This window comes from Molossus molossus, unplaced genomic scaffold (genome assembly GCF_014108415.1).
Source record: "Molossus molossus isolate mMolMol1 unplaced genomic scaffold, mMolMol1.p scaffold_m16_p_6, whole genome shotgun sequence".
In the NCBI taxonomy this organism is placed as follows: Eukaryota; Metazoa; Chordata; class Mammalia; order Chiroptera; family Molossidae; genus Molossus; species Molossus molossus.
Genome location: NW_023425399.1, coordinates 17,637,140 through 17,649,376, shown reverse-complemented (window position 1 = coordinate 17,649,376; position 12,237 = coordinate 17,637,140). Strand labels below are relative to the sequence as shown.

Below are 12,237 nucleotides of genomic sequence, written 5' to 3'. Positions count from 1 at the left end.
ACATAAAAAGATGCTGTTTATGTTAGGGGCCAATGGTTGTGAAGTCAGCCTCCAAATACACAGACTTAAATGTTGGGTTGGACCGGGTTCCTCACTCAGGGACTTTCCAGAGGATTTTCCAAGGATTGCTCAAGTATTTATTTCCTCTCTTTTTGGTAAATGAATAACTGAATCGCTCTCCAGTTGCTACCCTAGGTTTGGAGAAATACCAAAAGCCATCACTGGTCTTACACATGGTGGAGAGCGGGGGAAGCAACGTGGGAGTGGGCTCTGCTACCCACTGCTGTGTAGTTTTGCATAGATCCCTCCCCCCTTGGGGCCACATCTCCTCAGCATAAAGCGAATATTATAATCCTCTCCTCACGAGATGTTTGTGAAAATCCAAATGAAATAATTCATTGAAAGGGCATATCATATGTCCCCAGCAAATGGTCTGACATTGCTTCTGCTGCCAGGACATCTTACCAGAGGACAGTCTCACTTGGGGGAAGGGCACTGCCTAATTTAAACAGAATGTCATAGAATTCAGAACTCACTCATTCAATAAATACTCATCTGTTCTTACTATAAGGATAGCAAATACTTGGCACAATGTGGGCACTCACCCCTCCCCTGCTCATGGTAGACACCATTCATCAGTCGTGGAATTTCCTGTTGAACCTAGAAGCAGCCTCAGAATCCTCCTCAACACAGAACCCAGGCAGCTCTGTTCGACTGGCCAGAATACAGTCTATGCCTATCCCTGCACTGCATGGAATGGGGAGAGGTTCTTCAAAGCAACCAGAAAGAGAGAGATGAAAACACATTTAAGTCAACACAAGTTTTTTCATTGCTACTGCATAAACACTAAAGAAAACAGATGGAAAAGACGATTTTCTCCCTTAATGGCCTTCTCTTCTTACAGGGGAAAATAGGATGTTGGAATAAGCTTCCTGATACCAGATCTGGGGATGAAAGCGAGGAGACCTGTGAACACACAGGTACCTCAGACAGTGTCCCACCCTCTCCTGGGATGCCCCAAATCTGGTGGCTGGGACAGCAGAGGTGGAAACAACCTGTGAGGACAAAAGCTCTCGGAGACCCTGAGACTTAAAACTTGCCTTGTTCAATTGTTCTAAGTTAGCGCCGAGACAGTCACCCAGAGAGAGATGACTCACACAGCGTCCCCCTGCCCAGCCAGAACAACTACCTGTCATACTTGGTCTGCTCCTAAAATTGCTTCATGGTAGAGGAGCTTATGGTTATGTAAGGGCCTCGGTTCAAGTCCCTGCCTGCTCACCCACTCCCTGGAGGGTCACGGAGGTTTGACTGAGTTCTCTGAACTTCAGTCTTCTCAGCTGTACAATGGGGTCACCGACCTCTGCTGTGCCTCCCTCCCCTGCTGGCTGTGAGGCCAGAGCCATGAGCAATGGTCATGTCCTACAAGGGGCAGGGGTCCTGAGATGCATATTGATCACCCACTCTGCCAGGGACAGTGTGCTGAGAGCTGGGGAACGCGACAGGCCGTCCCTGCCCTCGTGTAGCTCACAGTGTAGTAGGGGATCAGATCCTTATAATGACTGCATCATGCACATGGTGGTACAGTGGCTGGGGGTGGGGAGAGCTCATATCAAAGGAACCCAGTAGACTCTAAGGGTCTGGAAAGGCTACTCCGAAGGTTTAAGCTCAGATCTGAAGAGAAGAAGAATTAGCTAGTGAAAGAAATCAGGGAAGAACATTGCAGTCAGAAGGAACAGCACATGCAAAAGCCCTGTGGTAGGAAAGCAGGTTGGAAGCACAAAAGAGGCAGAGTGAGAGGGACAGGGACCCGAGAAGAGGTGGGAGAGGTGGGCCAAACTCTGCAGATCACAGTGCTTGAATTTTCTCCTCAGAGTCATGAAAAGCCACGGAGGTAATTAAGTGGGGAGTAAAGTGATCACTGGAGGAATCAAAAGATTCCTCTAGCTGCTGGGTGGAGGAAACAATGGAAGGGGTCAGGGGCTGCAAGGAAGCCTGCCAGCCAGAGAGCTGCCATGGAGGGCTGGACAGGGTCTGGCTCAAAGGCCAGCGGAAACCAAGGCCAAAGCCCCAGGGGGACTTGGGGCTGGGGGCCTAAGACAGAGGGTGCTGAGGGCCCTCCTACTCCCCACAGCACATGCCTTAGCCACTGCCCCTTGGGCCCTGCATCCCTGGGGTTTCTTGTTCCCCCCAGTCCAGCTCTTTTTTGTTATTGTGGGACAGACTCCATCAATGACTCATCCAGGCCGTGGGTTTCTTATTCCAGCTGTCCTCCCCCCAAACCCCTACTTCCCTCTACTTGGAGCTCCTCAGGGCCTGCAGACCTCACCCATCACCATCTTGGGTGGCAGCCAAGAGCCCTGAGCTTGGGCACGGGGTCGAAGAAGGAAGGAGCTGGGACTCTGGCAGCCTCAGGCACCACCCACTTTCCTGCCTCTGTGTTTTGCTCATCCTCCTCCCCCTGCCAGGAGATCCCTCTTCTGCAAGTCCTGGTCATCCTCCGGGGCCACCTCCTCTGGGAAGCCCTGCCCAGGGCGCCTGGTCTTTTCACGCATTCCTCAGGAGCTCACCTTTCGGGGAGGGAGACAGAAGAGCCAGTAACAGACCCCAGAGGTGGGGTCGGAGGAGGTTCCCCAGAGGAAGGGACATCTGCACCTGGGTTGTGACGGAGAAATAGAAGTTCACCGAGGGGAGAGAGATGGGAAGACATTCCAGGCCAAGGAAACAGTGCGTGGTTGCGAGACATTTCTGTGATGCATGAAAGGGGCCTAGAGCATCGCTGAATGAATGAATGAATGTTTGGGGTGACACTGAGAAACTTGGTGTGGCTGCATCAGTTTGCAAACTGGTGGTGTTTGGGCCACACCAGGCAAACAGAGGGTTTAGAAAACACTGACTTCGTTGCCAACATTTAACAATAGGGATACTTCACATGAACGTCTGGAGCTGGGCCGCAGCCTCTCTCTCATCCGGGCCATGGTCTCCAGCTCACTGGTTTGCCGCTGCTTCAATTCCTGGACCCGCAGGCACGTGCGTTTTCACTCCCAATCCAGGTGACATGTTCAAGGTTCTGGACTACGAGGTGCTCAGAGGGCCAGGCACGCAGCAGGCTTTTAATAAACGTCTGTTAACTAGGTGGATGTATAGAGTGGTGATACTAAAACTTGTCTACAGATTTTTTTTCTTTTTTTTTTAACATTTTTAAAAAAATCCTGACCTGAGGATATTCTTCTATTTATCTTCAGATAGAGTGGGAAGGAGAGAGAGGGAGAGAAAGGGAGAGAGAGAGAAACATTGACATGAGAGAGACACATTGACTGGTTGCCTCTTGCATGACCCCGACCAGGGCCAGGAACGAACCACAACTGAAGTACGTGCTCTTGACCGGAATCAAACCTGCGACTTGAATCAAACCAGCGACTCAAATTGAACCCATGACTCATTTGGCTCTACCGCTGAGCCAAATTGGCCAGAACAAAATTTGTTTTTTTTTATTGACTTTTAGAGAGAGAGGAAGGGAGAGGGAGAGAGAGATGGAAACATCGATGAAAGAGAACATCGATTGGCCACCTCTTGCATGCCCCCTACTGGGGATTGAGCCCGCATCCCAGGCATGTGTCCTGACCGGGAATCGAACCAGTGGCCTCTTGGTGCATGGGTTGACGCTCAACCACTGAGCCACACTGGCTGAGCTACAAATCTCTTAATATGTCTCCCTTCCTGATGTGGAGCCCTCTTCAGTGTGGGCTGGACTTAGAGACTCGCTTTTAAAGAATCAGATATGGAGGAAGTGACAGTGTATGACTTTTGAGGCTTGGTCATAAAAAAAACATGTGGCTTCTGTCTTGCTGTCCCTTGGATCTCTCACTATGGGGGAAGCCAGCCGTGTTGTTAGGACACTCGAGGAGTTCTATGGAAACACCCTGCCGCTTCCTGCCAACAGCCAGCACCAACTTCCAGCCAGGTGGGCAGCCACCTTAGAAGCGGACCCTCAAGCCCAGTCAAGCCTTCTGATGGCTGCACCCCAGATGACAACTTGACTGCAAACTCATGAGCGGCCCTGAGCCAGAACCACCCAGCTATGTAGCTTCCAAAACCTGATTTAAAGAAACAGTGTGAAAGAAACAGTTTATTGTTGTTTCAGTCATTGAGTTGGAGGCAATTTGTTATGTATCAATAGAGAACTAATATGGATGGATGGAAAGATGGATGGATGGAAGGATGGAAGGATGGAAAGATGGATGGATGGAAGGATGGATGGAAGGATGGAAGGATGGATGGAAGGATGGATGGATGGATGGATGGATGGATGGTTGTTTGGCTGGATGAGTAGAGAGATTCCGTTGGAAAAGTGAGTGGGGATCAGATCCCAGCTGAGTGTGTCATCCTGAAGAGCTGGGAGAAGTTTGTAATCTGGGAGTGCCATGCTCATTGCTAAGTTTTAGGCAGATCACTCAGGCAGCCAGGTAGGGGCGGATGGAGCTGATGAACCCTAAGGCTGAAAGGTAAGCAAGAGTCTGGGTCAGTCATCCTGGGAGACAGTCACCTCCAAACCCAGCTTCCTCAAGCAGCAGTTCCACCCAACCCTCCATACCCCTGGCCCTGGCTCCGTCATGCCTCAGCCACGACTGGCCCTTGGAGCTCAGGGAGGTCAAGACTTCAGCATTGCTCAGAGGCCAAGTCATCCTCCCGTCTCAGAGTCGTCTTTGTGTAGAGGAAGCAGTTGCTCAACAGCTGGTGTGTGGGGCAGGGTGATCTCAGGGTAGGGTCAGTGGCACTCAAAAACCCAAGGCGGGGGGTGAGAAGCTGTAACTCTATGAGAGGACCCCACTGGCCCCTAGGCATGTTGGAGAGCCACAAACACCAACTACCCGTTGGGGTAAATAAACCCTGATCTATTGGGATTGTTGGAAATGGCCCACCACGTGTTCTGGGGAAACATATATGAGAAGTTTTAGTGCAAATCAAACTGCACTGAAATGCCATTTCGCATCTATCAAATTGGCCAACGTTCAAGAGCTTGGCGACACATGGTAAGGCTTTGCACAAACGCACCCTCATACATCTCTCGGGGAAAGCCAACTGGTAGCAAGCCTTGTGGAAGGGAACTTGACAATATCTAACAGAATGACATGTGCTGTACCCTCTCACCCAGGATTTTACTTCTAGGATTTAACCTAAAGATGTAACTCCACAAATGTGAAAAACATATGCATAAAGTTATTCATGGAGGCATTATTTGTAATAACAAAATGTTGGAATAACCAAATGTCCAGCCATAGGAACCAGACAAGGGAAAGTTATGCAGCCATATAAGCAAGGAGGAAGATCTATAAACCTCTATAGAGTGATTTATAGCATATATTAAACAAAAACAAAAAATAGAAGCAAAGTATAAAGGACTGTATATAGTATGTTACCTTCCATGATAGGAAAAAAAAATCAAAAACACTTATTTACACCCATACTTATTTAATTATGCAAAAGAAACCATGAAAGTATAAATAACAAGCTTCTTTGTTTTTTTATCCTCACCCGCGGACTTTTTTTTTTTTTTTTTTGCATTTATCTTCAGGTAGAACGGGAGGGAGAGAGGGAAGGAGCGAGAGAGAGAAACATTGATGTAAGAGAGATACATTGAGTGGCTGCTGCCCACACAACCCCAACTGGAGCCAGGGACAAACTACAACCGAGGTACATGCCCTTAGCGGGAACCGAACCCGGGTCTCTCTGGTCCATGGGCCACCGCTCTAACCGCTGAGCCAAACTGGCCAGGGCAATAACAAGCTTCTTGAAAATGGTTACTTGTAAGGAGTTAGTGGGAATACAATGGAGAAGAGAGGTGGGAGTGAGATTTTCCTGAATATATTTTTATACAGTTTTGACTCTTTGACCGTGTAAACATTTTACATTTTCAAAAATGAAGTTAAAGAAAAAGATGAAAACTGAAACCCTAAACTCTAAATCAAAGAGGAAAAAATAAGCTTAACTGTATGTCAAATTAATATGTGCTAGAGATGGCATGAACTCATGCTTAGCTTAAAATAGAGACAGATGTAGATAGATAGGAAGATCGATAGATACATATAGAAATATTTATAGATACGTGTGTATACAGAAGTTAGCATATACACATATATTTCCTTGTTCCATCGGCTGAGAAGTCTCAGAGGCACTGACACCCCAGTAACAACAAGTGTACCCAGCACCCAAGTCTTGGTTTCTAATACCCTTCTCCAATAAAAGAGACCAGAGCTTTCGGGGGGAGCTGGCTGATTCCAGGGCTGGAGCAGGGCATAGCCACCATGAGCCTGGACACCCGGTAGTGACAGAAAGGAAGGAAGTGTCCCAAACCAACAACAAAACCCACGATGATGGGAAGGGAACACAGCAGCCAACCCAAAGAGCTTCTAGTGACCAAATTTGAAACAACTTAGTGAGAAAATAAAGTATTACAACACTGATATAAATAAATAAATGGGAGAGAAGAGGCAAACCTCCCACGCAGAAGAATTCCAAATAATTTATGTAGCTGCTTCGCCCTGGAGCAGATGGAGCGTCACTCCCCAGGCCTGGAGTGTGGTCACACAAAAAGACTTCCTTCCAAAGAGCACAGTGTGGAGAGGGGGAAATTGTAACTTTATGGTGGAGTGTGGGAACACTACATCTGCCAGGTGACCAAGGTCAACATCAACAGTGATTGGTCCTGTTGATAGGATGTGCCCTTGACATGCTGTGCAAGAATGGGGTGATTGAGTTACAGGCTTCCTTAGACACCCTCCATTCTGCCCCCACCTGCCTTGCAAGAGATGCCCAGAGAGGGCAACAGTCTTCTCCTAGGCCACACAGCCTGTCCCTGGTAGATTCAAGATTCAAACTCACTGTCCTGACTAGGAGTCTCTACTCCCAAATCCCAGAGGGCTGGGAATGGCCAGCATCAAGCAGGCCTCTATGACATCATCAGAGCCGCCACTGTGGGGACACGCGTTTCACAGAGAAGGTAAGGGGGGCTCAGAGGGCTGGTGGAACTTTCCTGCATTACCTTGTTGTGGCAGAACTGCAAAAAATAGGAAGCAGGGCTCCCCAAGGCACCCCCAACACACACACACACACACACACACACACACACACACACACACACACACACACGGGGTCACAGCTCAACCTCATTTACCCCCATTTCTGGGATTCTTAGCATGGAAATGTCTCCTTATTCATGGGGACAGCATCTTCCACCCACGGCCCCACTTCGGGGGGCTCCAGGGCCACCCAAGAACACCCAGGGTCTCTCCCTGGGGTGAAAAGGCCCGGGTAGTGTGAAAAAACCAGGCAGATGGTGTTGTGGCGACAGCAGCAGGGTGGGGGCCAAGGTCATTCTGCGGCCTCTCCCGCCAGCCGGCTGGGAACTTAGCTCCTGATGAAAGAGCTAAATTGTCCTCTGCAGCTGTGCTTGTTTTTCTTCCCCGCTCTGTCTGCAGTCCTGATGGGGGAGGGTGGCCGTGTCTTCTTCCTGCCTGTGCCCCGCCCCCGCCCACCGGGGAGTCCTCCAGGACTCTCCTCGGGGGCCATCAAATACCACCTTCCCCTCCTGGTTTCTTGTCAAAGCAGAATCTCAGGTCTGCAGAGAGAGAAGGGACCTCAGAAGTCATGGTGTCCAGCAGTTACCACATCAGCATGACCCGTGGGGCTGTGTGACAGACATGTAACGAGCCCCCCTTCGCCAGGGCGAGGACCAGAAATTGTATATTTTTTTAATCCTCACCAGAGGATATTTTTATTTATCTTCAGATAGAGTGGGAGGGAGGGAGAGAGAAACATTGACGCGAGAGGGACACATCGACAGGTTGCCTCCCAAACGACCAAGGTACGTGCTCTTGGCTGGAATCAAACCTGAGACTCGTTGGTCCTCAGGCTGACGCTCTAACCACTTAGCCAAACCAGCCAGGGCCAGAAACTGTATTTTAATAAACTCAGCTGGTTAGTGAAATGCCTGGTTACACAGCCTGAGAAAAACTGGGGTCCAGAGAGGGACATGAACTTGCCCAGAGCCACAGAGGGAGTTTTATGGCTAGACTCAAGACACCTCATTCATTCATTCATTCATTCATTCATTCATTCATTCACGTATTCACTCAGCAGCAGGAACACCAGCGAGCAGGCTGCTGTGGCGGCCCAGGCGGAGAGAGATGGTGGCCTGGACTGTAGTGGGAGGGCCTGCGGGGACGAGGAGAAGAACAGAAGGATAAACTGACTCTCCAGGAGGCGAAACCCACATGTTGTAACGTGTCAGCGAGATAACCACAGACGCACAGCCAAACTGTAAAGGAGCACTCCATTACACAGGCAGGCTGGGGGTACAGCCTACCCAGATCCTCAGCAGCAATTCTTGCTCATCTGATTTTAAAGACAGAAGCCCCATCCCCCTTTTGGCTGCCCCCCTCAGGGGACAGGTACAATAGTGGGTGTGACAGCGATGACAGAAGTCAAAATTAGCATTATTCACCGAGCTCACAAGTACCTGCAAATACCATAGGGTACTTGGAAACTGCAAATACCTCCCAACACGTGGGGCAACTATAATTTTAGGCAAAATTCCTTTACTTCTAGGGGTAATTAACCCATTAGTGGAAAAACATTGAGGAAGGTCCATTGATGATAAAAATGGAGTCATTTAGTGGCCTTCGCCAAGAGGCCCAGGTCACACCGGGCTTGATTGGTTGTTACCACTGGGGAAGAAGGTGTCCTGGATGGCTGCAGGTGGGAGGGGGCCATCTTTTAGATGGAGACACATCAGGGCAAGCACGACTCAGAAAACCAGACATTGAGCTTTGACCTCCTGAGCCTGAGACTCCTGCGGGATTTCCCTGTCCAGCGGGGCAATGATCTGGGGTGCTAGAGAGATCTGAGCTGGAGAGGAGACTGGCAGCACGGTGAGGGGCTAAAGAGAGACTGGACCTTCTGGTCATTTGAGATGGCTCATGACATTGAGCGGGAAGGGAAAGAGGCCCGGGACAGAACCCAGAAAGCCCCTGGGTTTAAGGGGTAGAATAGAAGCCCACAGGGAACCAGAGAGAGTTGTCTTTAAAAGGCCACCTGTCTACATAAGCGTCTGGTGTCTATTTCACAGAACATCTCCGGGAGGATATGCTGTTCACTGTTCCTCCCTTTGTATCTTTTACGTGTTTCCCTATTCTGATAAATACATTTTGAAAAAATAATTACCAGGCGACCCAAGGAGTGTCTCTTGAGTTTGGAAAGAAGCTCTTTCATCCTTTCAAACAACAAGTATTTTTATGGCGTTCCTACTGTGTGCCAGGCATTGTTCTTGGCACTGGGAACAGCACACTGAGCGGAGTTCCTGCCGTCATCGCCTGGATGAGTCCGCTAGAGCTGTCATAACAAAACACCGCAGCCCGGGCGGCTTGAACAACAGGAATGGATTTTCTCACAGTTCTGGAGACTGGAGGTCTAAAGTCAGGGTGTCAGGGGGGCTGTGGGGAAGGATCCGCTCCGGGCGTCTCCGCTGGGCTTGTGAATGGCCATCTGCCTGTTCCCACAGCCCCCTCTCCGTGCGTATGTGTGTCCAGGTGTCCCCTTTTCATCAGGACGCCAGCCACATTGGATTAGAGCCCACCCCAATGACCTCATTGTAATTCGATTACCTCCGTAAAGACCCTGTCTCTAAATTAAGTCACATTCTGAGGTACTGGGGGTTAGGACTACGAATTTGGGGGGAACACAATTCAGATTGTAACATCTACCTTACAATCTAGGGAGGGCGACAGAAGATGAGCGGACACATATATACTACCTCAGGAGGGAGGGGGTTACGGGAGCGAACCAGCGGGGCAAGGGGACCGTGTTGCTCTTATCTATGGGGTGGAAGGCTCCAGAGCTGAGTGGGGACCTGAGGCAGGAGGGGGCGTCTGAACAGGAGACAGATGGGCTTTCAGGAGGTTTCGCTGAGGAGGGGAGGGAGGACCCATGGCTGGAAGAAGGCCTGGGATCAGAGAGAAGTTTCATCTGATTTTAAGATGGAGAATTTTGTGAGCTGAGAAGACTCCAAAAGTTCAGAAAAAAGGAGGGCGCGGACCCTTCCAGAAGCTGGGAGGAAGGGAGCAGGGAAGAGGCAGGTGCATAGGCGTGAGTGTGGGGGAAGTGGAAAGGAGGTGAAGGAGGCCACCTGCAAGGATGGGGGGGGGGGCGTGAGGAGGGAGAAGGCTGAGAACTGGGCTGAGACACAGGAAGCTTGAGGGTGGGGGCTCCCCAGATCTCTCAGTCGCCAGACCTCCCTCCTGATCCCCCAGCAGCCCCTGCAGCCCCTGTCCTTGCCATTTCCCCCATCTCCCCCAGGACCCCCCTATGAGGTCAGTGGGACACTCCTCCCATCTGCTGTCCACTCTGATCAATGGACGCTCTGTTCTCTGCGGCCCCCCTCCACACGGCCCCCATCACAGAAACACATGGCCGTGGTCACAGCAATCTTCATCTGGCCGAAGGGAAGTCCTGCCTCGCATCCCTGCCAATGTTTGAAATGCTTAAGAAGCTGTGTTTTGTCTTCACATCCATGGGACCCTGCCCCACCTTTTGAAAACCCGCCAGTGATGCCCCATTGCTCAGAAAACAGAATCCACACACTTCAGAGTGGCCTCAAAGACTCTGAATGGTTTGGCTTCCGTAGTAACTAAAATTTCTTTAATTTTGAAATAATTTTAGGTTTGCATGAAGATCCCACAGACAGTATAAAGATTTCCGATATACCCCTCACCTAGGTTCCCCTAATGTTAACATCATATATAACCATAGTACATTTATCAAAACTAAGGAATTGGCATTGGTCCAACGATGTGTTACTTTCATAGTAATCAAAAATGATTATGGATTTCTTCCGTTTTTGTTGTGGCATAGGCTACAGATACAAGGCATATATGTGCGGTTTGAAGAATAATGGTAAATGCCCTTGAACCCACCAGTCTCGTTGAGAAATAGAACATGAGCCTTGCCTTGGCACTCTCTGTGAGTCCTCCCTGCTCAAATCCCCCTTCCAGTGATTGCACCCATAGGTATTTTTTTTATATTATGAAACGCTTCATGAATTTGCGTGTCCTCCTTGCGCAGGGGCCATGCTAATCTTCTCTGTATCGTTCCAATTTTAGTGTATGTGCTGCCGAAGCGAGCACCCCATATAGGTATTTTTAAAGTCTTTTTTTAAGAATATGTTTTTATTGATTTTTTTAGAGAGAGAGGAAGGGACCGAAAGATAGAAACATCGATTAGCTGCCTCCTGCACACCCCTACTGGGGATCGAGCCCACAACCTGGGCATGTGCCCTGACCGGGAATCGAACCAGGACCTCTCAGTCCATGGGATGACACTCAATCCACTGAGCCACATTGGTCGGGCAAGATTTTAACTTAAGGAGGTGACTGAGGCTAATGCATTAAAAGAATAATTTATTACTTACACTTCCCGACAGAAGGGGGTGCACCATGTCACCCAGGGCCACATGGGAAGGACATCAGGGTGGTCAGGAGACCAGGGTAGAGGGAAGCACTTAGGCATGGCATTTAGTGGGGTTTCCACGAGAAAGGCAGGGCAGGGCAAACAGTTTAGGATTGGCTGGTTTCAATCATTCCAGTGGGCTTTGGACTGTAGGGTGGTCTCCAGCTGACCGGTAGCTGGCCCTGAGCAGGAGAAACATTGGCTTGGTGTGTGAGTTAGATAAACTAGGTCCTCACGGTTTGCTTAGAAACGGCTTGCTTTCGGCGGACCCTCTGCTGTCTCTAAGAAATGGCTGCCCCTGGCTGGGCCATCTCTTTTTGGCCAGCGAGGTTTTAAATATGTTAAAACATCATAAATACAGTAAATTAAAAACAAAAACAAAAATATGGTTAATACACCGCTACATCCATGCTCTTGCCCCCTGCCCAAGGTCACCCGTTCCCTTGCTTTTCTGTATGGTTTTATACCTTATATGTAAACCCCTAAACAAAATTGTATTTTGTGTGGTCTGTTTTTTTGAACTTTATATAAATGGAGTCACACTGAAGTTTTTCCTCTGTGACTTGGCTTTTTCCCTGGACAGGCTGCTTTGAGATTCATCCATAGGGCCCCAGAGACAGCTGTTCATTTTCTGTCCCTGCTATATAGCATTTCATTGTCTGCATATTACAAAGGATGTGGTATGACCGCCTCTTGCAATGTATCTAGTTTCTATTATGAATGGAACTTGGAGTTCCC

The 12,237-nt window shown here is 49.3% G+C and overlaps 1 non-coding gene across 1 annotated transcript; it reads right to left on the bottom strand.

The window, feature by feature from the left end:
- Window positions 1–11,070: 11,070 nt before the first annotated feature.
- LOC118619530 lies at window positions 11,071–11,177 on the bottom strand. The gene has a single exon (XR_004957289.1). It is a non-coding gene; the product is annotated as a U6 spliceosomal RNA (small nuclear RNA).
- Window positions 11,178–12,237: the final 1,060 nt, after the last annotated feature.